We start from the raw sequence: 23,951 nt of genomic DNA, 5'->3' as shown, positions 1-23,951 counted from the left end.
ATATATACGTACACATATATATACAAATGTATATATCATTAGAAAGATATCGACGATGCGGTTATTATAAGACTAGTGTTGAGTACTTTCGACATTAGTTTAGTACAAATATCTTTAAATCTATTTAAAATAGTATTATGAATGGGTGTTTAGGCGTTTATATAAATATAAGGCCATTAAGTAATTATGGAGGGTAGTTTTTGTAAATTCAATTACTATAAATAAGAGGCTTGGGCTCTCATATTTCTTGCACCATTCTCTTGATTCAAGAGTCTTTCTCTTCTTATCCCCCGAGCATTTCGGTCCCTCGTGATCCGACTTCTCTTTCTGTAGTTTTAGTATAGTAAAGTGAGCATTAAAGCGCTGCACGAATCATTCTTAGAAACATTCAGCGACGAAGTTATGCCCCTGCAGAGCACGACTCCTAGCTAAAACCCCCTTGTAAGTAAGTTATGGTTACCCTATTTTAATATAGCTTATGTTTAAAATTAGTATTGTTATTATGAACTTATAATAAATATTTGAGCTATTATTATATAATTTTCGTTATAATATCTTTTTTAACTACTCGCGATACGGGGAATTTGGTTTAAAGGGTCGCATAGGGTTTTTAGGTTTCAGAAGTGTTATATGCGAAAATGGTCCCGCCCTCCCGTGTTTTATGTCTGGCCCTGTCTCTACATAGTGGTTAGAAAGTATTGTTTAAACGCTTATATAATAATAATAAGACTAATAATTAGTCACGGTAAATATTAGACTAAAATCTAGTGGTAATAATACTAGGTTTCGTCGAAGGAAATTATTTTAAAGTAAACGAAGCGCTGTCCGAGTACCGAGTCACCACCTTATCAAGTGAGTGCATAGTCCCTTTCATGAACATGATTTGAATACAAGTATTGATTGAAGTATTAATTATATGTTTATGTGCAAGTTAATTGATGTTGCTTGAAATACATGTTAAAGAGCATACCTTATTATATATGATGATTTAGGATAAAGAGTAAACCTAAATTAATTATGAGGAATATTGGGTAGTATTTTCTTATGGGTACGAGTGAGTTATACTCAGAGAATAGAGCTTTAGTATATGTCATTGATCCGGGAGCATGGATTAGACATAGTCATTGTCCCTAGTCCGAGAGTATGGATTGGACATAGTCAACTGTCATTAATCCGGGAGTATAGATTAAGACATAGTCAGTTGTCCTTAGTCCGGTAGTATGGATTAAGACATAGTCAGTCGTCCTCAGTCCGGGAGTATGGATAGGACATAGTTATTCGTCGTTAATCAGGGAGAATGGAGTTACACATAGACACTTGTCCCTAATCAGAGAGTATGGAATGGGCACAATTATTGATCCGAGAGCATGGATTAAATCCGAGAGTATGGATTAAGTAGGAGGTAAAATTTAAGGTCTGAGAGTATGGATAGTGTCATTGAGAGGATCGACGAGGTGGGGTAAGAGTTGCTTATATATATATATATATATATATATATATATATATATATATATATATATATAGGAGGTAAAATTTAAGGTCTGAGAGTATGGATGGTGTCATTGAGAGGATCGACGAGGTGGGGTAAGAGTTGCTTATATATATATATATATATATATATATATATATATATATATATATATATATATGGTGAAATTGTATATTTTGTGAGTTCTAAATTATATATATGATATAACATTGTAGGATTGAAATCCCTATGTAGTCACCAGGTTTCCCAACCTGACCCACTCAGTTTATTTATCTCATATGTGTTGATATGAAGTCACATTACACTGAGAGGTTAAGGAGATATAAATCACTAGTGATAATGAATGTAAGTTCTGTTTATGCTTATGTTTTTGTATTGACAATGACATCCCAAATGGTTTAAAAAGAATAAAAACACTTTTCTTCGGAAATGCCTTGATAACATATTTATCATGTTTTACTGGGAACAAATTCCTCAACATTTTTATTAAAAGAGGTACTCTGGTTTTTTAGAAAGCATGAACAAAATCGGTCTTTTCTGGCTGTGAAAATGGGGATGTCATAGTTGGTATCAGAGCATTAGTTTAAGCAAACTAGGAATATGTTTATATTTCTAGACTTAAACTTAGAATGCTAGGCGATGATTGTGTGGAATGTGTCTAGTAAATTTAGGTAATACACCTGAATAGACACATGCATTAGCTTATCTTAGGGAAAATTCCTAACATGCTTCTATGTGCTAAATGATTTGTGATATGCATTATGTGATCGGATCTATGGTCTATTTTCGACCGGATCTGGAAATTTTATGTGCTCATTTTTCTAAACGTTTGAATTACGGTATTAGAACTGGCATGTAACTTTTCGAAGTGATAAGGAGATTTACATGTCAATCGTAAATAAAATCTTTCTTATCTAAATTCTCGTCGCTACACACCGAACATTTAAATTGATGAATAGATCGAAATGAAAAGAACCCGCAGTGGAGCCGGGAATGCGAATGGAAACAGGAATCAACCACCAGCGATTGAGCAAATACCTGATGTAGTAGCCGCTCCTGAGACAATCACGATGGCCGGAGTGCAAGCATTGATCCAGATGATATTGGATCGTCAAATGGAGGAAACAAGGCGTTTACTTCAAAAAAATTGAGAGGAACTTATGGTGTCTATTGAACAACCCGAGTTGAACGAAGGGTAGTCTGGGGAGGGGAACTACAACATAACCGTTGGTTAAGCTGATCCGCCAGTGATTAGGAGGAACAATCGAGATGACGGAGTCGAGAGGAATGGATGCAAGTATAAAGATTTCTGACTTGCAAGCCATCAACCTTCACCGGGAAGGAAGATTCGATCGGAGTTATGGATTGGATCTTAGAGATGGAGTTGGCTTTTATGACGTGTGGTTGCAGAGGCAAACTACAAACCACATTTGCAGTGCGCTAGTTCAAAGGAGGCGCGGTTCATTGGCGGAATACTGTAGGGAAGACTTTAAGCCCCAATGAGCCCCTACAACTGACGTGGGCATAGTTTGTGGTACAGTTCAAACCCAAAACTTGCTCGAGCTAGAGAACCAATTCCTAACTTTGAAGAAAGGAAGCATGTCCATCGATGAATACACCAATAACTTCACGGACAAAATGGAGTTTGCTTTGCGTCTTGTCCCTGACGAGCTGAAAAAAGTCGATAAGTACGCAAAGGGACTTCCCTGGGAGTATGCGGTATCGGTACGTCAGGCGCCTACTCTAGAGGCAGCTATCTGGGCTGCCAAGTCTGTTGAAGATATGATCAAGGGAAGAGCCACCAGCAAGGTTGAAGTTGGCGATAAGAGAAAGTTTGAAGGAACCACAAGGACCGACGATAATAGGAAATTCTCAAAGTCTGGGGAAGGAGCACAATGGTGTGACAAGTGCAGAAGGAAGCACATTGGGAGATGCTCTAAAGAAATGACCTGCTTACCGGTCATTATGCCAACGAATGCACCACCAAGAGAGAAGTCTTCTTTAAGTGTGGTGAGGAAGGACACTTCAAGCAAGACTGCACAATGAAAGAAAGAGCTGCAAAGCCAAATGTACCACCAAATCCGAAGGCAAGAGCATTTCATATGATCCTTGACGAAGCAGATGATAATGCAAGGAATCAGGAATGCGAACTGATATCCGAAGATCAAGTTATAAAGTAGTCATGCGGTTAGTATCAGGAGGTGTAGCCTCTTAGAGGCATAGTCTAGGGTGAACTTGAACACCTATGTAATCGTTTCAAGGAATAATATAAAACCTTCATTTTGCTATCTGGTGTGTTAAGATGTTATTTGATTTTCATGTATGGCGACTTGGAAAACTGCGAGACAATACTTGGGACGAGTATGAGTAGGTGTGAATGGTAGTAGAGGCTTATACTACTGGAAGCACAGGACTCACACTTGGATCAGGGAAAGTCACAAGGTTACCAAGAAGCTAGTAATTAATACTGTTTTATTCAAATATTTCGTTACCATCATTTTGGTAATAACTAAGAAGATGATTGTTATTCTGACCCGAGTGGTCATATCGAATTGAGTCCGACTACGATGAGTATGTTACGTGGTTTAGAGAACCAAGTTTGATGTAGCATATGACTTAAGCCGGAAGATTGAAATAAAGATAATCAAAGCGATCGATAGAGGTATCGCGATACTTTCTTGTAGCTTTAAATGCTACCTTTTAATATGAGATTAGAACATGAAGGAAAGTATAGCCTGGTCTGGAAGACTCTAAGAGACCTGAGTCTAAGCATTGCAACATACGATGATAGGTCATTAGAATATGACACATCGTTCCATTGTAGTAATAAAACAACTTATCTTAAGTTCGTATCCAGTGAGGATCAAGATTGTGACTTGAAAGGTCACAATTTGGAGTCTAACGTGAGATAGGGAGCAAGTGCAAGATCAAGCACCGCTTGCAGTCAAGAAGACCAGGAGTTAGATACGCATTCGAAGAAACATAGAAGTTACAATTATTGCCTAGGATGAAGAGATAATGTATGGAGTCATTATACAACCATGTTTCGTTGATGATTCCGGGACGTAATCATCGTAAGGGGGAGATAATTGTAATGCCCGCAGATCCGGGATAGACAAATTACTATTTAGAACAAATAATCTTAACCAAGTGGTAGAATATATCTCAAGGGTTCCGTACATATAAAGAACGTCGAAATCCGAGTTATAACAAAAAGTTATGGCCCGTCGAAGTTTTACGGCAAAACCGGCACGACACTGGAGACGTAAATAGTGAATTTATGATAGATGACTTTTTAGCCTTAGTAATCTAAACAAAAGTCATAGAATATGTTAAAATGAGAGTGTCCATAAAAAGAACGCCCAAATCTGACTTCGTATGAGGAAGTTATGAACTTTCTAACATTTGGCATAACCGTACACGGCCCGAAACTCGAATTTTAGTTAGATCGGTTTTTGGTCTACGCGACCTAAATAAGAGTTGAAGATCTCATTAGTAAGAACTCAATGGTAAAAAGACAGACAACAACAGAGTCCGTATGTAGAAGTTATGAATTTTACGCAGACATTTAACAGTATAATCTCCACCTACTGTTAAATTTAAGATCGGTCGAGAATTAGCCGACGGAGTCTAAATGAAAGTTTTAGATCTTGTTTTTACCTACGCGCGGATATAAAGAATGTCGAGAGTAGAGCTCGTATGTTAAAGATATGGACGATACTTGGTCCATACTCTTCAAGCGCGATAAATTCGATACAGTTTTGTAAATCTGAGATAGAATGAGAATAAGCCGACGACGTCTAAATGAAAGTTGTAGTACTCGTAAATACCAACGCGTGGATATAAAGAACGTCAAAAATGGAGTTCGTATGAACGAGTTACAAATTATAATAGCATATTAATGTATTAAAATAAAGTATAAATCATATATACGTACACATATATATACAAATGTATATATCATTAGAAAGATATCGACGATGCGGTTATTATAAGACTAGTGTTGAGTACTTTCGACATTAGTTTAGTACAAATATCTTTAAATCTATTTAAAATAGTATTATGAATGGGTGTTTAGGCGTTTATATAAATATAAGGCCATTAAGTAATTATGGAGGGTAGTTTTTGTAAATTCAATTACTATAAATAAGAGGCTTGGACTCTCATATTTCTTGCACCATTCTCTTGATTCAAGAGTCTTTCTCTTCTTATCCCCCGAGCATTTCGGTCCCTCATGATCCAACTTCTCTTTCTGTAGTTTTAGTATAGTAAAGTGAGCGTTAAAGCGCTGCACGAATCATTCTTAGAAACATTCAGCGACGAAGTTATGCCCCTGCAGAGCACGACTCCTAGCTAAAACCCCCTTGTAAGTAAGTTATGGTTACCCTATTTTAATATAGCTTATGTTTAAAATTAGTATTGTTATTATGAACTTATAATAATTATTTGAGCTATTATTATATAATTTTCGTTATAATATCTTTTTTAACTACTCGCGATACGGGGAATCTGGTTTAAAGGGACGCATAGGGTTTTTAGGTTTCAGAAGTGTTATATGCCAAAATGGTCCTGCCCTCCGGTGTTTTATGTTTGGCCTGTCTGTACATAGTGGTTAGAAAGTATTGTTTAAACGCTTATATAATAATAATAAGACTAATAATTAGTCACGGTAAATATTAGACTAAAATCTAGTGGTAATAATACTAGGTTTCGTCGAAGGAAATTATTTTAAAGTAAACGAAGCGCTGTCCGAGTACCGAGTCACCACCTTATCAAGTGAGTGCATAGTCCCTTTCATGAACATGATTTTAATACAAGTATTGATTGAAGTATTAATTATATGTTTATGTGCGAGTTAATTGATGTTGCTTGAAATACGTGCTAAAGAGCATACCTGATTATATATGATGATTTAGGATAAAGAGTAAACCTAAATTAATTATGAGGAATATTGGGTAGTATTTTCTTATAGGTACGAGTGGGTTATACTCAGAGAATAGAGCTTTAGTATATGTCATTGATCCGGGAGCATGGATTAGACATAGTCATTGTCTCTAGTCCGAGAGTATTGATTAGACATAGTCAACTGTCATTAATCCGGGAGTATGGATTAAGACATAGTCAGTTGTCCTTAGTTCGGGAGTATGGATTAAGACATACTCAGTCGTCCTCAGTCCGGGAGTATGGATAGGACATAGTTACTCGTCGTTAATCGAGGAGAATGGAGTTACACATAGACACTTGTCCCTAATCCGAGAGTATGGAATGGGCACAATTATTGATCCGAGAGCATGGACTAAATCTAAGAGTATGGATTAAGTAGGAGGTAAAATTTAAGGTCTGAGAGTATGGATAATATCATTGAGAGGATCGACGGGGTGGGGTAAGAGTTGCTTATATATATATATATATATATATATATATATATATATATATGGTGAAATTGTATATTTTGTGAGTTCTAAATTATATATATGATATAACATTGTGGGATTGAAATCTCTATGTACTCACCAGCTTTCCTAACCCGACCCACTCAGTTTATTTATCTCATAAGTGTTGATATGATGTCACATTGGGAGATATAAATCACTAGTGATAATGAATGTAAGTTCTGTTTATGCTTATGTTTCTGTATTGATAATGACATCCCAAATGGTTTAAAATGAATAAAAATACTTTCTTCGGAAATGCCTTGATAACGTATTTATGATGTTTTACTAGGAACAAATTCTGCAACATTTTTATTAAAAGAGGTACTCTGATTTTTTATAAAGCATGAACAAAATCGGTCTTTTCTGGCCTTGAAAATGAGGATGTCACATCGAGCCCCACCTGGCATTGGGCTCCGCTTGGCATCGAGGAAAGCTAGGTATACATATAAACATACCAACAAATACACATAACATAAACATATAAATATTCCTCGAGCCCCGTCTGACGCCGGACCAAAATTCGAAAGCATACGAACATAACTCGGGCATTACCCTACATTATTCCGTAATCCGGAAACATACAACACTGGCACATGCAAGAATCACGAAGACATCAAGCATACAAACATTCCTCGGGCACCGCCCGACATTGGATCGAAATCCAGAAAACATATAAACCTACATCGGGCACTGTCCAACATCGGACCTTAGTCCGGAACATACTAACTTACATATACGGGCCAGAATTGGTGCCTTCAACCTGTTCATACAGGAGGAAAACTCACCTCGCAAAGCTGAATGCAAAATATCACAGTAAGAAATCTCTAGCGCCTGCTCTAAGGACTCCCTGCGTTATCAGTACAAAATAACACTTAGTCAAAACTAAAAAATCCTTCTTAGGGTAAAATAACCATTTTAAACCTAATTTAATCAAGTCCATGACCTAGGGCCAAATCCATAACATGAAAGGCCTAATCTAGACAGCCCTTCCAAGACCACTAATGGCCCACCAATGGCCCAATTTTCTAAATTGGGCCCAACTCCTCAAATGGGTCTTCCCTTAAGCCCAAACATATTCTTAGCCCAAAATAACTAATTTCTGATGGCCCATTATGACCCAAAATAACAAAGTCCATGGAATGGCCCGAACCGAGGCCCAGATGTCACAGAATCCAAATTCAATGAGTACGATGGGCGTACTCCTCTGTATGCTAAGCGTACAGACTATATGGCTTGTACGCTGCATGTACGGGCTTGTATGCCTAGCGTACTACCCTGTTAAGCCATAATCTCCAAAAAAGGATTAACCCCTTAAGACCTTAAGCTCCAAACACATATCTGAGTCCAATAAAGTGTCTTAACCCATAAAGTCGATTACTTGGTGGCTTGCAAACCCCCAAATGGACCTAAACTAGAAATATGACAACCTACTTCCATAGAAATGACTAATACTCATGTATGAACCCATTAAGACCTTCAAGATGGTAACTTTTCTATCTTTGGGGCTCAAATAGCACTAAGGGTGGCAACCCTACGCCTAGAAACGAATTTGGAACCATAAAAATCCATTCTTGGGACCAAAAAGGTCCAAACCCCATTACAAGAGATCTAAGCATACATGAGGCAAGTTTTGAGCTTTTTACCTCAAATGAGTGCTAGATGATGATGATGTCTCAAATCCTTGAGCTCAAGCTACACAAGTTCTTCTTCACCAACTTCCTCTTTCTCCTTCCAAGCTCCAAGCCACTAAAATGGACTCCACAAGATCAAGATCACACAAAGATGAAGAAGGTTAGGTTTCTAGGGTTTATAGGTTAAGGAGGCTAGGGTTTTGGACATAATGATGTTTATATATGACCTAAACCCTAAAAATTAGGGTTTTGAGTTAGCTCGGGTATGCTGCACGTACCCCTTGGTACGTTACGCGTACACACATCACCCCCTTGTATCCAAAGTCCTCACTACGCCCAACGTACGTCTTCAGTCAACCCAATTCTATAACGACCCAACTCAATAAAGGCCCAACTCAATAATCTAACATTAATCTCATAGTCCAACAAATAATTTACAAAATTAAATAATTTAGCATTACCTCAAGTTATGTATGTTACAGAAATGCAAGTTGTATTCGAAATTTTGCAATCAAGAGTTTATATATATATATATATATATATATATATATATATATATATATATATATATATATATATATGAGTTTCAAACATATGACGCGATCAATGAGTTGGAAAACTTGTTTTTTGTTCATCAGACATCATTGAATATATGGCGTGCATTTCCACAAGTTTTAATGATGGATGCCACATATAAGACACACAAGTATAACATGCCTCTTCTTGAAATTGTTGGTGTTACTTCAACAAATAACACATTTTCCATAGTTTTCGTTCTTATGGATGAAGAGAAAGAGGCAAATTATACTTGGGCACTACGTTGTCTTAGGACCACGTTAGGTGGATATGATGTGCCATATGTGATCGTCACAGACAGAGGGTTAGCCTTACTGAATGCATGAGCAAATGTATTCCCTGCATCCAGCCGGTTACTCTATAGATGACACATATTTGAATATATAAAGAAACACTGAAAACCAACTTTAAAGTCTAAGGGTATTTGGGGATCATATAAGAAAGTATGGGTGAATCCAATTGAGTCATCAACCAAGAGATCATATTTAGAAAACTTCGCTCAACTTCAATCTATTAGAAGACTGTCATTAGACTCTTCATATATATATATATATATATATATATATATATATATATATATATATATATATATATAGGTAGGTAGGTTCAAATATGGATGAACAAATATTGTGTAGATGTAGGGATTAATATGGGCCAAGTATTATTTAATTTTAATAAACAATTAATTAAATCTTCCACCCTTTAATTTAAGCAAATTACTTTCTTTAAAACCCTACTGCCTATTTCATCCACACCCACAAAATCGCCTCCCGCTTCCATCGAAGATGTCAAGATCATCGACACAAAGTCGCCTCCTCTTCCATTGAAGATGTCAAGATCGTCGGAGGGAAGTTCTCAGGTGCGCTGTCCGTCATTCTGGTTGTCGTGACTAGTCGAGATCGTCTCCGGGGTTCGAAGAGGTTGAAGAGACAGAGGGAAGAGGGGAGGTCGTCGTCTCCGGGGTCGGCGAGGCCGAAGGTGAAAAGCAGCGCAGGGTCTGCTCCGACAATCATATATATATGTGAAGAAAAGGGAGAAGGCTAATCTGAGAGGGTGAAGGCAAGTAACAACAACACACGATCTGGGGAGATGCGAAGGAGGCTGGTACCCTCCTGACCACTGTGTGCTTCATCGATTCAGCCGACCCTATTCTCTTAGCCATCATCAATTTCTCCCAGGTAAGTTCTCGATTCCAAAAAATCGGTATGTTGTTCGATCCCTCAATCTAAATCTGTGTTTTTTAATTTTGTCAATTCAATTGATCAAAGTTTTTTTCCTGCAATTCTAGATTCGTTTTACCTGTGAGTATTTTGGTTAACAGTATGCTTAATTGATCATTTCATAATTTGTTTTACATGTTATTCTATAAGATGCACTTCAAATCTTCTTCAAATGATAGTTGAAGAATGTTCTTCTTCTTCAAGAATGACATTTTGAATTTCAACCGGTCAAGAAAAAGTTTATATCAAGAGTGATGTATATTGAGGCAACAAGTTGTATGTATTTATATTCTTGAACTTCATTTTTTGTATGTGTTTTTTTCAGGACCACTCGGAATGTAGCAAAGTTATTTGGAACAACAATGGTGGATGGAAATTAAGAGACAATTTCATGACAATTGAGATTCACCACACCAAAATATCAAAATATAACAGCATGAAACAAGAATGAGAATGAAGATTCTTTGATGAATTGTATTCTTATAGAATGAAGATTGTTTTCAAGAATGACTTACTATAAAGCTTGTATTCTTATAGAATGTGGCAAAAATGCAAAAAATGACATTGTATTTTTATAGAATGTGATAGTTATTAGACCAGATCCAAGCTCTGCTTAATGATGCTTCTTAGAAGGAAGAAACTAATGAATCTGTTAGAAGATGGTTGAATGCTCTCCAATATTTGGCTTACAACATAGACGATGTTCTTGATGATCTGGCAACCGAAGATATAAAACGTGAGTTGACTGAGAAATCTGGATCCACCATCAGCAAGGTAAGAAAGCTAATCCCAACTTGTTGCACAAATTTTTCATTAAGTTCTAGGATGCATGGAAAATTAGATGGTATTTCCACCGAGTTACAAGAATTAGTAGAGGCAAAAAAATAATCTTGGTTTAAGTATGTTAACAAATGAAATGCCAAAAGTTAACAGATACGAGGCGAGTTTGGTGATAAGAAAGCACTGGTTCAAAAATTGTTGGGGGGTAAAGATGAATCGTCTAATCAAAACATTAGCATCGTGCCCATAGTTGGTATGGGTGGGATTGGTAAAACAACCTTAGCTCGACTTTTGTATGATGAAAAGGAAGTGAAGGATCACTTCTAAGTCAGGTCTTGGGTTTGTGTTTCTGATGAATTTGATATTTCAAATATAAGCAAAGTGATTTATCAATCTGTGACCGGGGAAACCAAGGAATTCACAGATTTAAATTTGCTTCAAGAAGCTCTTAAAGAGAAACTTAAGAACAAACTATTTCTAATAGTATTAGATGATGTATGGTCTGAAAGTTATGATGTCTGGGATAAGTTAGTGTGCCTATTTCTTGTGAGGGATCCTGGAAGTAGAATTATCATGACAACTCGGAAGGAACAATTGCTTAGAAAATTGGGTTACACACATATAGACCCATTGCCGAGTCTTTCACATGATGATGCTATATGTGTATTTTCTCAACATGCATTGGGTGTAGATAACTTTGATTTACATCCAACACTTAAACCACATGGTGAAGGGTTTGTGAAAAAATATGATGGCTTGCCCTTAGATTTAAGATCACTTGGGAGGTTACTAAGGACAAAAACAGACGAGGAAGAATGGAAGGTTTTGTTATAGATAGTGAGATTTGGAGGTTAGGAAATGGAGATGAGATTGTTCCGGCTCTTAGACTAAGCTACAATAATCTTTCTGCATCTTTGAAGTAGTTGTTTGCATATTGCTCCTTGTTTCCCAAGGACTATTTGTTCGACAAGGAGGAGTTGATTTTGTTGTGGATGGTAGAAGGTTTTTTGCACCACTCTACTACAAGCAAGTCCATGCAAGCGCTTGGGTCTCGAATATTTTGAAGAATTGTTGTCGAGGTCATTTTTTTCAACGTTCGTCTAATGACAAATCATTGTTTGTGATGCATGACCTCATGAATGACATGACCATGCATGTTGCTGGAGATTTTTTTTAAGGCTAGATGTTGGGATGAAGCAGTACACTAGGAAGGAAGCTTTGCAAAACCACCGCCATATGTCATTTGTTTGTGAGCGTTTCATGGTTTACGGAAGGTTCAAGCCACTCAAAGAAGCAAAAAGTTTGATGAGAACATTTTTAGCATTGTCTGTTGGGGTGGTAGAACATTGGTTCAATATATTTTACTTATCAAATAAGGTCCTGAATGACTTACTTCAGGAGTTACCATTGTTAAGGGCGCTAAGTTTGAGTCAGTTTAGTATAAGCGAGGTACCAGTATGTATTGGTAGTTTGAAGCACTTGAGGTATCTAAATCTATCTTGAACTAGAATCACCAATTTACCGGAAAACATTTGCAACCTTTATAATTTACAGACACTGATTGTTTTTGGCTGTCATGAATTGATTAAGTTGCCCGAGAGCTTCTCAAATCTTAGAAATTTGCAGCATTTTGACATGAGGGGTACTCCTGATTTGAAGAAGACGCCCTTAGGAATTGGTGAGTTGAAAAGTCTACAAACTCTCTTGCAATTGGATATTAGGAATTGTGATTCAATTACAACATGTCTCTTTCCCAGGAGTGCAAAAGACGCCCTTCACTTCTGTTTTATTTTTGCTGATGAATATGAGTATATGACTAGGGTTGTCAACATAGAAGGGTGTGCACAATGAATTAAAATGGTTAATTAACAAATCAATTGTTTTGAAATCGAAAAAAAGTATTAGATTTGAACTAAGATTGGTTCTAGAATTATTATTATTTGTTAAAGTTGGAGTACAACTTAATTATGAAATCATTATAATAATAGTAATAATATGTCGATAGAGTATAGACAAACTGGTACAAATATACAAATATGTTCGAATCATGAATATATTGGATGATGTGTCATCTAAGAGCTACCAGGGTTGTACCCATGTTAAAATGCCAATCTATATGTTGCTTAAAAAGTGATGCATTTGACCCATGATTAATGTTAACGCATTTTTTATTAAATAGGTCCATTTTCACACCTTTAATTCTTTAAATATGATTCCATATATTTTTGAAACTGTGACGAACTTTATCTTTAGATGCACATTTGTCAAATGACATTTCGATGGTATTTTATTTAAATTCATGGCTTATTAATTGAATTCTAATGTATTTTTCTCACTCCTATATACATACAGCCAAGCAATAAAAGATCAAAGGTCAGTGGATGTAATGAAGTTTGAAATAAAATCATCAGAGAAAAGAAAAGATCAAAGGAGGACATTTATATGGTGCTGCTTCTAATTTACAAGGTTAATTTGCTTCTATCTGACTGATAAACTCTTATGTGATCTGAAGCAAGCCGTTATGGACAGTCATGATTTCCAAAATGTACTTAATTTTTTCTTGTTCTAAATTTGTATAAAATGGAATCTTGATATATAGGCGAATTACTTACTTTCCAACAATCGTCCATGGAAATTAAGTGCAAAACTCCTGCTGATGATCATAGCTGTGAAGCTTTAATGCTTTTTATATGCCAGCATCTTTTCAATCATTCAAACTACGCTCAATCTCTTCAAAACCTTGATGCTGTAATCTTGTTATAAAGTTATCTCATTGTCAAATTGATTACCTAATTTCTGAAGTTAAACTCGGGAAAATGTCACTTTAGCCCTATATTAACTCTTGTGCTGAAATAATTAGTCATATCATTATGTTTTGAAGTTTGATAAATTCATAAAATAACAACAAACTTTTGTTCAGCTTTGAATACTAATTAAAATTAGAGAGCCATCGAACCTATAACAAGGCACAATGCATAAAAACAATAATAAAATAAAAAAAAAGAGCTACATGAATATATGTTTAGCTTTAGATGCTAAATTACAAGCAATCATCGTGCCTTGAGGCTCACCTATAAACTTTTAACTAAAATCTATAGCATACCAAAAGTCTTGAACAAAGCGTATTTGCATGTGAGATCCAATATTCTTTATAATCTTTTAACTTATATAAGACTCCAAAACATAGTATTTATCATGATGATATAACATCATGTATCAAACATGTTAGAGTGATAATCTTACTTAAATAGCACTAAACACAAGTTTACATGCCTCACAAAGGCAACTTTCATGGCCACTTCAAAACTTATAAAAAACTGTGACAGCTGTGGGATTTGAACCCACGCCCTTTCGGACCAGAGCCTAAATCTGGCGCCTTAGACCACTCGGCCAAACTGTCCAACTGTTAATTACGTATAGTTTAAGCTTTAATGATCCTATAACAAAATAGAATAAACTTTGAAACCACAGAATGCAACTTGAACTAAAAGAGCTGTTTGACACAAATTATGACTCTAAATACAAAATATCATATGAACTAGGGTTGTGCATGGGTCGGTTTTGGGCCCAAACCCAACCCAACCCATAAATGGTCGGTTTCTGGTTTTCAGAACCCAATAGGATCGGTTTCTGATCGGTTCGGTTTTTTGGGTTCTGAAGTCGGTTTGGACGGTTTTTCGGTTTCTTTGGTTCAACCCATACACTGAGGAGTTCTGGGTTTAAACCCGTGGGTTTTGGGTTCAAACCCATTTTCCAAAAATATAGCAAGAAGTTAAATACTTCAAAAAACACCAAATTAAAGTTAAATATTTTAAGAAACATGAGTTTTATAACCAAATAGTCTATTCTAAGTTACAAACAAAGCCCCAAATAGTCTATTACAACAAAAACACAATCAAGTATGGGTCGATTTCTTGGGTTGGATGGATCGGTTTCTTGGGGCGGTTTGTCGTTTTTAAGTATGGGTTGGTTTCTTGGGTTGGATGGGTCGGTTTCTAGGTAAAAACCGAAACCGAACCCGACTTTTCGGTTTCTAGAAAATTCAAACCCTAACCGTCGGTTTTGCTTCGGTTTCGGTTTTTTCAGCTTCGGTTTCGGTTTTTTCAGTTTCGGTTTCGTCGGTTTTAGTCGGTTTTTCGGTTTTTTGGTTTGGGTTTGCTCACCCCTAATATGAACGTCTATGATTTTACTAAATACTATCGATTAAAATAAATAAAATCCACCCTACAAAGAACTTTTTTTACATACAAGTTAAATATTAGCAACTATGGAAGTCCTAATTCACAACCCGACCTAATACGGGGAAATGACGGCCCTGGCCTCATGACGGTTTTGAGGCCCCAAATTTAATTTGGATATATATATATATATATATATATATATATATATATATATATATATATATATTTTGTGTTTCAATCACGTACTAACTACCTTTAGACTAGCTGGTTATCACATTTTTCTCTTTATGCTTTTCTCATAATGAAGGGACCTGAGTTTGATTCCTTTCTCGGTAGTCTTTGTATGCACAACAAAAAGTTTTATTCCTATATACTATGAACTTTTTTATATTTTTCATCACTCATAGATATCATTTATGTACAAAATATCACTTTCGACTATTATTTTTTATATTAATGATGTTTTGTTTTGTTAAACCTTTTTTATACTTTAACTGTAACATTATTCTATTAATAATATTTGTTAGACACCAATCTTTCCACAAATAATAATAATAATAATAATAATAATAATAATAATAATAATAATAATAGTGCTCCCAAACCCTTGGTCGCTGTCGGCTTATTTTCCGATCACCATTGCTAGGGAGTGGCTGTTTGTTCTTGAATTTAATATAGAAGCGAGATGGAGACCTGATGATGAATGGGCTAGGAATTGGGTTTGGAAGGACAAAACAGGGAACAATCTTGGAACCAAGGGAGCAACCACATGATATTACTCGGAAGAATTACCATGTAAGTCCTAATGTTTCTTCCTTTTATGTTAGGAATTTTCACGATTCTATTATTCCGAATGATTTGTGGCGTACATGTGATTGTCTTGGAAAAGTTGTGGATGTTTTTATTGATAAAAAAAGGTCTTGAATTGGGTAAAGATTTGGATTTATTAGATTTACGGGTGTTCGCAATGTTGATCATATGGTTAAACAATTGTGTGATGTTTGGTTTTGGTATCACAAGCTCTTTGCTTCTATTCCAAGATTTTTGAAATTGGATACTTCTTTTTCAAAGCAACACATGGTTTCTTCTAAAGTTGTGAAGATCAAACAGAGATGTCATTAAATTCTTAAGCATCAAACAACTTTTGGGTTTAAGTTCTTGAGTTCTTCATCGAAACACATCATGTGTGTGTTCACCGAAAAAGTTTATGTTTTACCGTAAAAATTACGTTTGGCCGGTTGAACCTACAATAACCGGCCATAATGATATTTTTTTAAACAAGTTCAATGGTAAGACGTATACCAAAAAAAAACTATAGTGACTAAGGTGGTGTTTGTTGTTTGACAAAAATGTCTTTTTGACCTCTTATGTGTGTGGGCGGAAAAACATTTTAAAAAATTATTATTGTTTTTAGAAGACAAAAGACATAAAAAAGTTTTTTGATATCTTTTTCTAGAAGATCAAAAATAACTTCTTATTTTGAAAGATGTTTTCTAAATTATAACACTAATGTGATTTTTTTTTTACTACTACCACTAATGCTGCCACCGCTGCTACGACTACTGTCGTCTCCATCGCCACCATTGTCGTTGCCGTCACTACCACTATTGTCGCCGCCGCTACTGCCACTATCGTCTTTACTATCACCACCACCTTTGTCGTCACCACTACGTTCGTCTCTGCCACCACTCCGTCCCTAACCTTAACTCTGCCACCACACCATCACCACCTTCTCTGTCGCATATTTAGGTTGGGCTGATCCATCAAGTACCTGAAACTCTTATGGTCCGTGTATATCGTACACCGAACCCCATACAAGTAGTGACGCCAAATCTTGAGGGCGAACACCACTGCCCCCAACTCTAGATCATGGATGAGATATCTCGTCTCATGAGGCTTCAGCTGCCTCGATGCATATGCTATCACATGCCCTCTCTGCATCAGCACCGCTCCCAACCCCAAAATCGATGCATCACAATATACCACAAAGTCCTCCATCCCTTCCGGGAGGGCTAATATCGGGGCTTCGCGCAACCTTTGGCGAAGTGTCTCAAAGGAGGCCTGCTGCTCAGGGCCCCATGAAAAAGCAACACCATTATGGGTCAATCTGGTGAGTGGTACTGCGATCTTGGAGAAATCCTTGATAAATCTCCGATAATACCCTTCCAACCCTAGGAAACTCCTGATCTCAGAGGGTGACTTCGGCACCTCCCAACTCATCACCGCCTCAACCTTGGCCGGATCGACCAATATCCCTTCCTGGTTAACAAGATGTCCTAAGAACTGGACCTCCCGTAACCAGAAATCACACTTGGAGAATTTTGCATAAAGCTTCTCCGATCTCAGAACCCCAAGGACCTCTCTCAAATGCTCCTCATGCTGCTCTCTAGATCTCGAATATACCAGAATGTCATCGATAAATACAATCACCGACCAATCCAACATCGGCCTACATACACGGTTCATGAGATCCATGAACACCGCCGGGGCATTGGTGAGTCCAAAAGGCATCACCACAAACTCATAATGCCCATAACGCGTCTTGAACGCTGTCTTCTGGACGTCCTCATCCCGCACTCTCACCTGATGATATCCAGACCTCAAATCGATCTTGGAGAACCAAGATGCTCCCTGCAACTGATCGAACAAATCGTCGATCCTCGGTAACGGGTAACGGTTCTTGACCGTCAGCTTGTTCAACTCCCGGTAATCAATGTACATCCGGTGTGAACCATCCTTCTTCTTGACGAACAGGATAGGCGCTCCCCACGGCGAGCTGCTCGGCCGAATAAATCCCTTCCCCAGCAGCTCCTGAAGCTGCGAGGATAACTCTTGCATCTCTGGAGGTGCAAGGCGATAAGGCACCTTAGCGATAGGCGCGGCCCCCGGAACCAAATCGATACTGAACTCCACTTGCCTCACAGGAGGCACACCCGACAATTCCTCTGGAAAAACATCTGGGAACTCACGCACCACCGGAACCTCCTCAACTGAACTCGGCCTCTCGGAAACCACCCGCGTATCCATCACATACGCCACAAAACCCTTACAGCCCTGCTGTAGACACTGCCTCGCCCTAGCGGCCGAACAAAAAGCTGATCCCGAACGTGTACCCTCACCGTACACCGAAAGAACTCCCCAACTAGGGTCTCGTATGGTCACCAACTGACGCTCGCAGTCGATAACTGCGCCGAATCTGCTCAACCAGTCCATGCTCACAATGACACAGACATCTCCCATCGCAATAGGAACCAAATCAATTGGGAACTCAACACCAAAAATCTCTAACACGCATCCGCGGAGAACCTCCGTGTCATAAATCACTCTCTCGTCAGCTATGGAAACTCTCAGAGGCCAACTCAACGCCTCACGACTAACACTGATATGCTGACTAAAGGCCAAAGACACAAAATACCGACTCGCACCCGAGTCAAATAACACTAAAGCAGGTACAGAGTTCACAAGGAAAGTACCTACACATAACATAATATAAGCATAATATCTCAGCATCAAAATAAATACATGAAAGAAAACATACCAGCCACAACATAGGGCGCAGCGCGGACCTCCTCCGCGATCAGCTGAAAGGCTCTCCCTCGAGCTCTCGGCGCCTCGGCCTTCACTGGCCGACTCTCTGTAGCTCTGATGGCGGCAGGGGCAGATCCCTGAGATGCTCCTCGCAACTGCGGACACTCCGCCTTCCGGTGTCCGGTCTGGTTGCAGTGAAAACACACTGCAAACCCCTTGGGGCAGTCCTTGGCCATATGCCCCTCCTTGCCACATTTGTAGCAAGATCCCGCTCGACAGACTCCATCATGACCCTTGCCACACTTCCCACAAGTGCGGCCCTTCTGGCTCCCTGGTTTGGGATCAGCGGGCTTGGCCCGCTTGGCTGTCGGCTGAGACTGTGCCGGTCGCCGATCCCTCTCCTAAGACTCCGCCTCCTCCCTGGCCTGAGTCTCAAGCTCAATCTCCCTCTTCCGGGAATTTTCCTGAAGCTCGGCAAATGTCCGGTACGAGGAGTTCGCCACGAACTCCCGAATGTCCCGCCTCAAGATACTCAGATAACGGCTCATGTGTGCCTGCTCCGTAGACACGTGCTCAGGGCAGAACATCGCCCTCTCGTGGAACATCCTGGTAATCACCATAACCGACTCAGTACCCTGCTTGAGGTTCAGAAACTCCTGGGCCAAACGCTCCCTCTCCACCTGGGGAACATACTCATCTTAGAACATGGCAGTGAACCTCTCCCAGGTCACTGCCGCAATCTCAGCAGGCATGAAATGCGCCGTCACAAACTTCCACCAGTCCTTCGCTCCCAAGCGAAGCTGGTTCAGCGCGAACCGGGCCTTCAAATGCTCAGGAGATGAGCAAGTGAAGAAACACCCCTCTATATCAGATATCCACCTCATAGCTGCCACCGGATCCTGGGTCCCATCAAACTCTGGTAGTTTTGTGTTGCTGAACTCCCGGAATAGCAACGCATCACCACCTTGCGGCCTCACGGCAGCAATCGCTGCGGTGGCCGCTGCAACAGCAGCCTCAGAAAGAGCGGCATAACGCTCGTCAAAGGTCTCAATCAGCGTGGTCTTTATAGACCCAAACATCTCCGGTATCTCTGCCCTGATGGCCGCAGCCACCTCCTCATGGATGATCCGGCGGATCTCCTCATCACTGGTACCACTGCTCTCAGGCATCAAACGTGTCCTCACCATGATCTACCTCTAAAATACAACAAACGATAAATTAGAACCCTTTCGAGCATACTCACACTCGACAACTCTTTCCTCCTTGATCCTTGGTATTCCAAAGATTCTTACTTGGGTTGTACACCGCTCCGGTGCTTTCAGTAGTACGGGCCCAATACTACTATCCGCACCGTATCAGAATACACCCCAAGTCCTCCTCTTCGGATCCCAATTCCAAGTACTCTATCATGCAAAGACCACTCTCTAATAGGTCTCTCATAAGCCCCTCGCTACTACCTACTCACTCTCAAGCATCTCATAGCAGCTCACCTCTTCCTAGGCTAAGGCATCACAAATCAGGCCACTCTAGTCCTAATAGGAATACCTAGCCTACTCTAGCATGCGAATACATCATATTAGTATCAGAATCTCATAACATCAACATAACATAAAGGTATTTTGGGAAATCACCGTTCGGGCGCAGACTGATCGTACACACAACTCTGCTCTGCGTTTTTCAAAAATCTTTTACTCTTTTTGAAAAAATATCTCAAATCCTCAGTTTGAGTTCAAATACGCCCGAAGGTGTACTCGAATCCCTCAAACCAAGGCTCTGATACCAACTTGTAACACCGTAAATTTTCAAAATAATTTTTCACAAATATAAAAACATTTCTCATTTAATATTCATAAAACATTAAGTTTAAAATCCCAATTCACATCATACAAAATCCCAAGATCATATATATATATATATATATATATATATATATATATATATATATATATATATATATATCAAAAATCCCATGCGTGTGTACAGATCAAGCCGGCACCTTCCCACGGTCATCGCTAGTACCTGAAACAACAACACTAACACTGTAAGCACAAAGCTTAGTGAGTTCCCCAAAATACCACACACCTAACACATATTAGCCACTCGAGGCTATAACTCTATGGGTCCGTGCACCCAAACTCTGTGAACCCTCAGGTTCTAACTCTGTGAACCTTCCGATTCCAACTCTATAAACATGCACAACATAAATCACATAGAAATAATGCGGTACAACACATCACATACATATAGCATACAAATACTCTGATCACATAACTCTGGTTACCTACTCAAGGTAAAGTATAGTGAGAAGACTCACCTCGTGTATCTCGATAACTCGCGAATCCTGGAAATCACTCATGCTCGATCCTCCGAGCTATAATCCTCCTATAACATAATATGTCTCTAATTAACACTTCTACCACTAAGGTTGACTACCCCTATCAAGTCAACACTGGTCAAATATGGTCAACGGTCAACGGTCAACTTTGACCGGACTCGGCGAGTGCACTAGGGCGACTCGGCGAGTCTAAGCGTTTTCACCAACTCTCTAGGATTCCCTTTTGACACGTCGAGTATTCCCCCTGACTCGACGAGTTCCACCTGGTAAGAATCGCGGGGCCACCCCGACTCAACTCGCCGAGTCTCAAGAACAACTCGGCGAGTTCCAGTTCGACTCAATCCACCTGTCAACCCTCTCTAACTCTCCCTGACTCACTGAGTCAACCCATAACTCGGCTGGACCACTCACTGAGTGGTTAAGGACAATCTTCATGCTACTCGCCGAGTCTGTTCTTCAGACTCGGCGAGTCCACGCCATGCATCAACTCAAACTTGCTTCTGAGGTCAGATCCGCTCCAACAACTCATAGATCTGGCCCTCCTAAGCTTATTCATCACGTAAAGTCCATGTCTTGGTGCTCATAACACACCCCATGACTCATAAATGGTGTTTTGACCTCAAGCACAAAGACCCCAATCCAAAACCCCCATGGATTCATAAAAAGCTTAGGCAAAGGGACACTCTGGACCTCCAAGGGTCCAGATCTAGAACCTAACTCGCTTAAGGGACCAAGGAAGCACTAGATCTAGCCACAAAAGGGCTCAATAAGCCCTAAATCAACATAAACATCAACATAACAGAGAATAGCTCAAAGGTAGTACCTCAAATGTGATGTTCTGGACCTCAAATCTTCACGAAGTGGCTCCTCTTGATTCCCCTTAGCTATTGCTTCCTTTCCCTTGCAAGATAACACCTCCAAGGTCAACAATGGCTTCTTGCTTTGCTCCAAACGCTCAAACTCGCTAGGGTTTCACTCAGGGGACTGGTGAGCACAAATGACGGCCTTAAGGCCCTTTAAATAGGTCCCAAACCCGAGAAATTAGGGTTTCATTAAACAGCGCGGACTCGCCGAGTCCATACCTTGGACTCGCCGAGTCCATACCTTGGACTCGCCGAGTCCAAGCGTGAACCCGCGTCCAGAACCCCGATCCTACTCGGCGAGTTTGAGCTCCAACTCGCCGAGTCCCCTCACAAAACACCAAAAACATAACCATAAAAGATACCTGGAAATCCGGGCTGTTACATATTATGTTTAAACTTCAAAGCTTTATTACTTTTTATGAAATAATTTAGAGAAAATGACTTAGGAGGGTAACTACCTCTTATGTGGGTTCACATGTTGGCAACATCTTTTATTTTTGTACACGTAAAACCAGCTAACTTGTTTTACGTGTTCAATTTACATCAATATTACCGGCTAACACATGTTTTAACTGGTTGGCTCAAATTAACTCACTTAAAAGAAATTATGTGGCATCTTACATGTTCATTACACCCTTTTGTCCGAAATCGACTTCATTTAATTAGGTTCCTCACAATTACAACCAAATCTTTCCCGATTAATTAAGGTTTCTCAAAAATCAATCGATCGAAGCAATAGGAGCTCATTGTTTGGAATTGAAGTTAGGACTTGAAACCGTGGACTATAAATCTTACAATAGATTTTCACTATAATGGAATGTTTGCACCAAACCCGTTAGTGTACTTGGACGCTATAAGAATGTCGGTTCGTGATGTGGATTTTGGTACCATGAACTATAGAGAATTTGTGTTGTGGGTTACAAAGCTGACTAGAGGAGGTGTGGAAATTTGTGCTATTGTACTAGAAATGAAACATTGGCATGAGGTATTAGAAGAATCGACAATGATGCTGATTATTTTGAGTTTGTTGAAGATGGTTACATGCCTAAGAATGAGCTAAAAATGAATGTCTACATTGACCACCAAAATGAACCTATTCTTGACTGGGGTGATAAGGAGGTGTTCACAAGTGATGAGGTGTCTGATTTGGTAGAAGATGCTGATACGGATTCACACATTTCAAATATAATGGAATGTGAGCATGAAACTGATGAATAGGTGCATACTTTTGACAATACAATTGATGATGAAGTTTTGAACAAGTTGTCAGGTAAACCCATTCCTAATAGTAATGAAGAAGAAGTAAATGATGATGATGAAGCCAGTGATGAAGATGATGAGGGTGTGTTCCCTGTCTTTGATGAGAATCAAGCATGGGATAAAATGGTCATAGTTTTTGTTATGAATTTTCCAACCCAATGGAATTGAAGCTATGTCTAACCAACTATGTCGTCAAGAATGGGTATGATTTATGGTATGAAAAAAATGATCATCAAAGGTTGTTGGCAAGTGTTGTAAACGTAAGAAGAATAAGACTTGTCCCTTTAGGTTGTGGGCAACCTGGATGAAAATGAGAGGTATTTTCAGATCAAGTCCTTAATTGATAGGCATAATTGCTCAAGAGTATTCAAATTTAGGTCCATTGTAACCTACAAATGGATTGGAACTAATTTAATGAATGAGGTATTGCAGAAACCAAAGATGAGTATAAGGAAATTGAAAGCTAAGGTCAGAAAAAGGTTTAACCTGATAGAAAGTGTTGGACAATGCATAAATGCTAGGAAATATGCATTTCAGCAGATAGAAGGTACTTTAATAGAGCATTATGCCAAAACATGGAGCTATGGAGAAGAGCTAAAAAGGAGAAATCTTGTATTAAGTTAAGATTTGGGTAGATGTGATGCCTGATGGAG

The 23,951-nt window shown here is 38.9% G+C and overlaps 1 non-coding gene across 1 annotated transcript; it reads right to left on the bottom strand.

Moving 5' to 3' along the window:
• Positions 1–14,451: 14,451 nt before the first annotated feature.
• On the bottom strand, positions 14,452–14,531 carry TRNAL-UAG (transfer RNA leucine (anticodon UAG)). Its single transcript has one exon. It is a non-coding gene; the product is annotated as a tRNA-Leu (tRNA).
• Between the last annotated feature and the right edge of the window lie 9,420 nt (positions 14,532–23,951).

This window comes from Lactuca serriola, chromosome 3 (genome assembly GCF_051521515.1).
Source record: "Lactuca serriola cultivar US96UC23 chromosome 3, Lser_US96UC23_V15, whole genome shotgun sequence".
Classification (NCBI taxonomy): Eukaryota; Viridiplantae; Streptophyta; class Magnoliopsida; order Asterales; family Asteraceae; genus Lactuca; species Lactuca serriola.
Note: the sequence above shows the minus strand (reverse complement) of the source record. Positions and strands in the feature narration are given on the sequence as shown.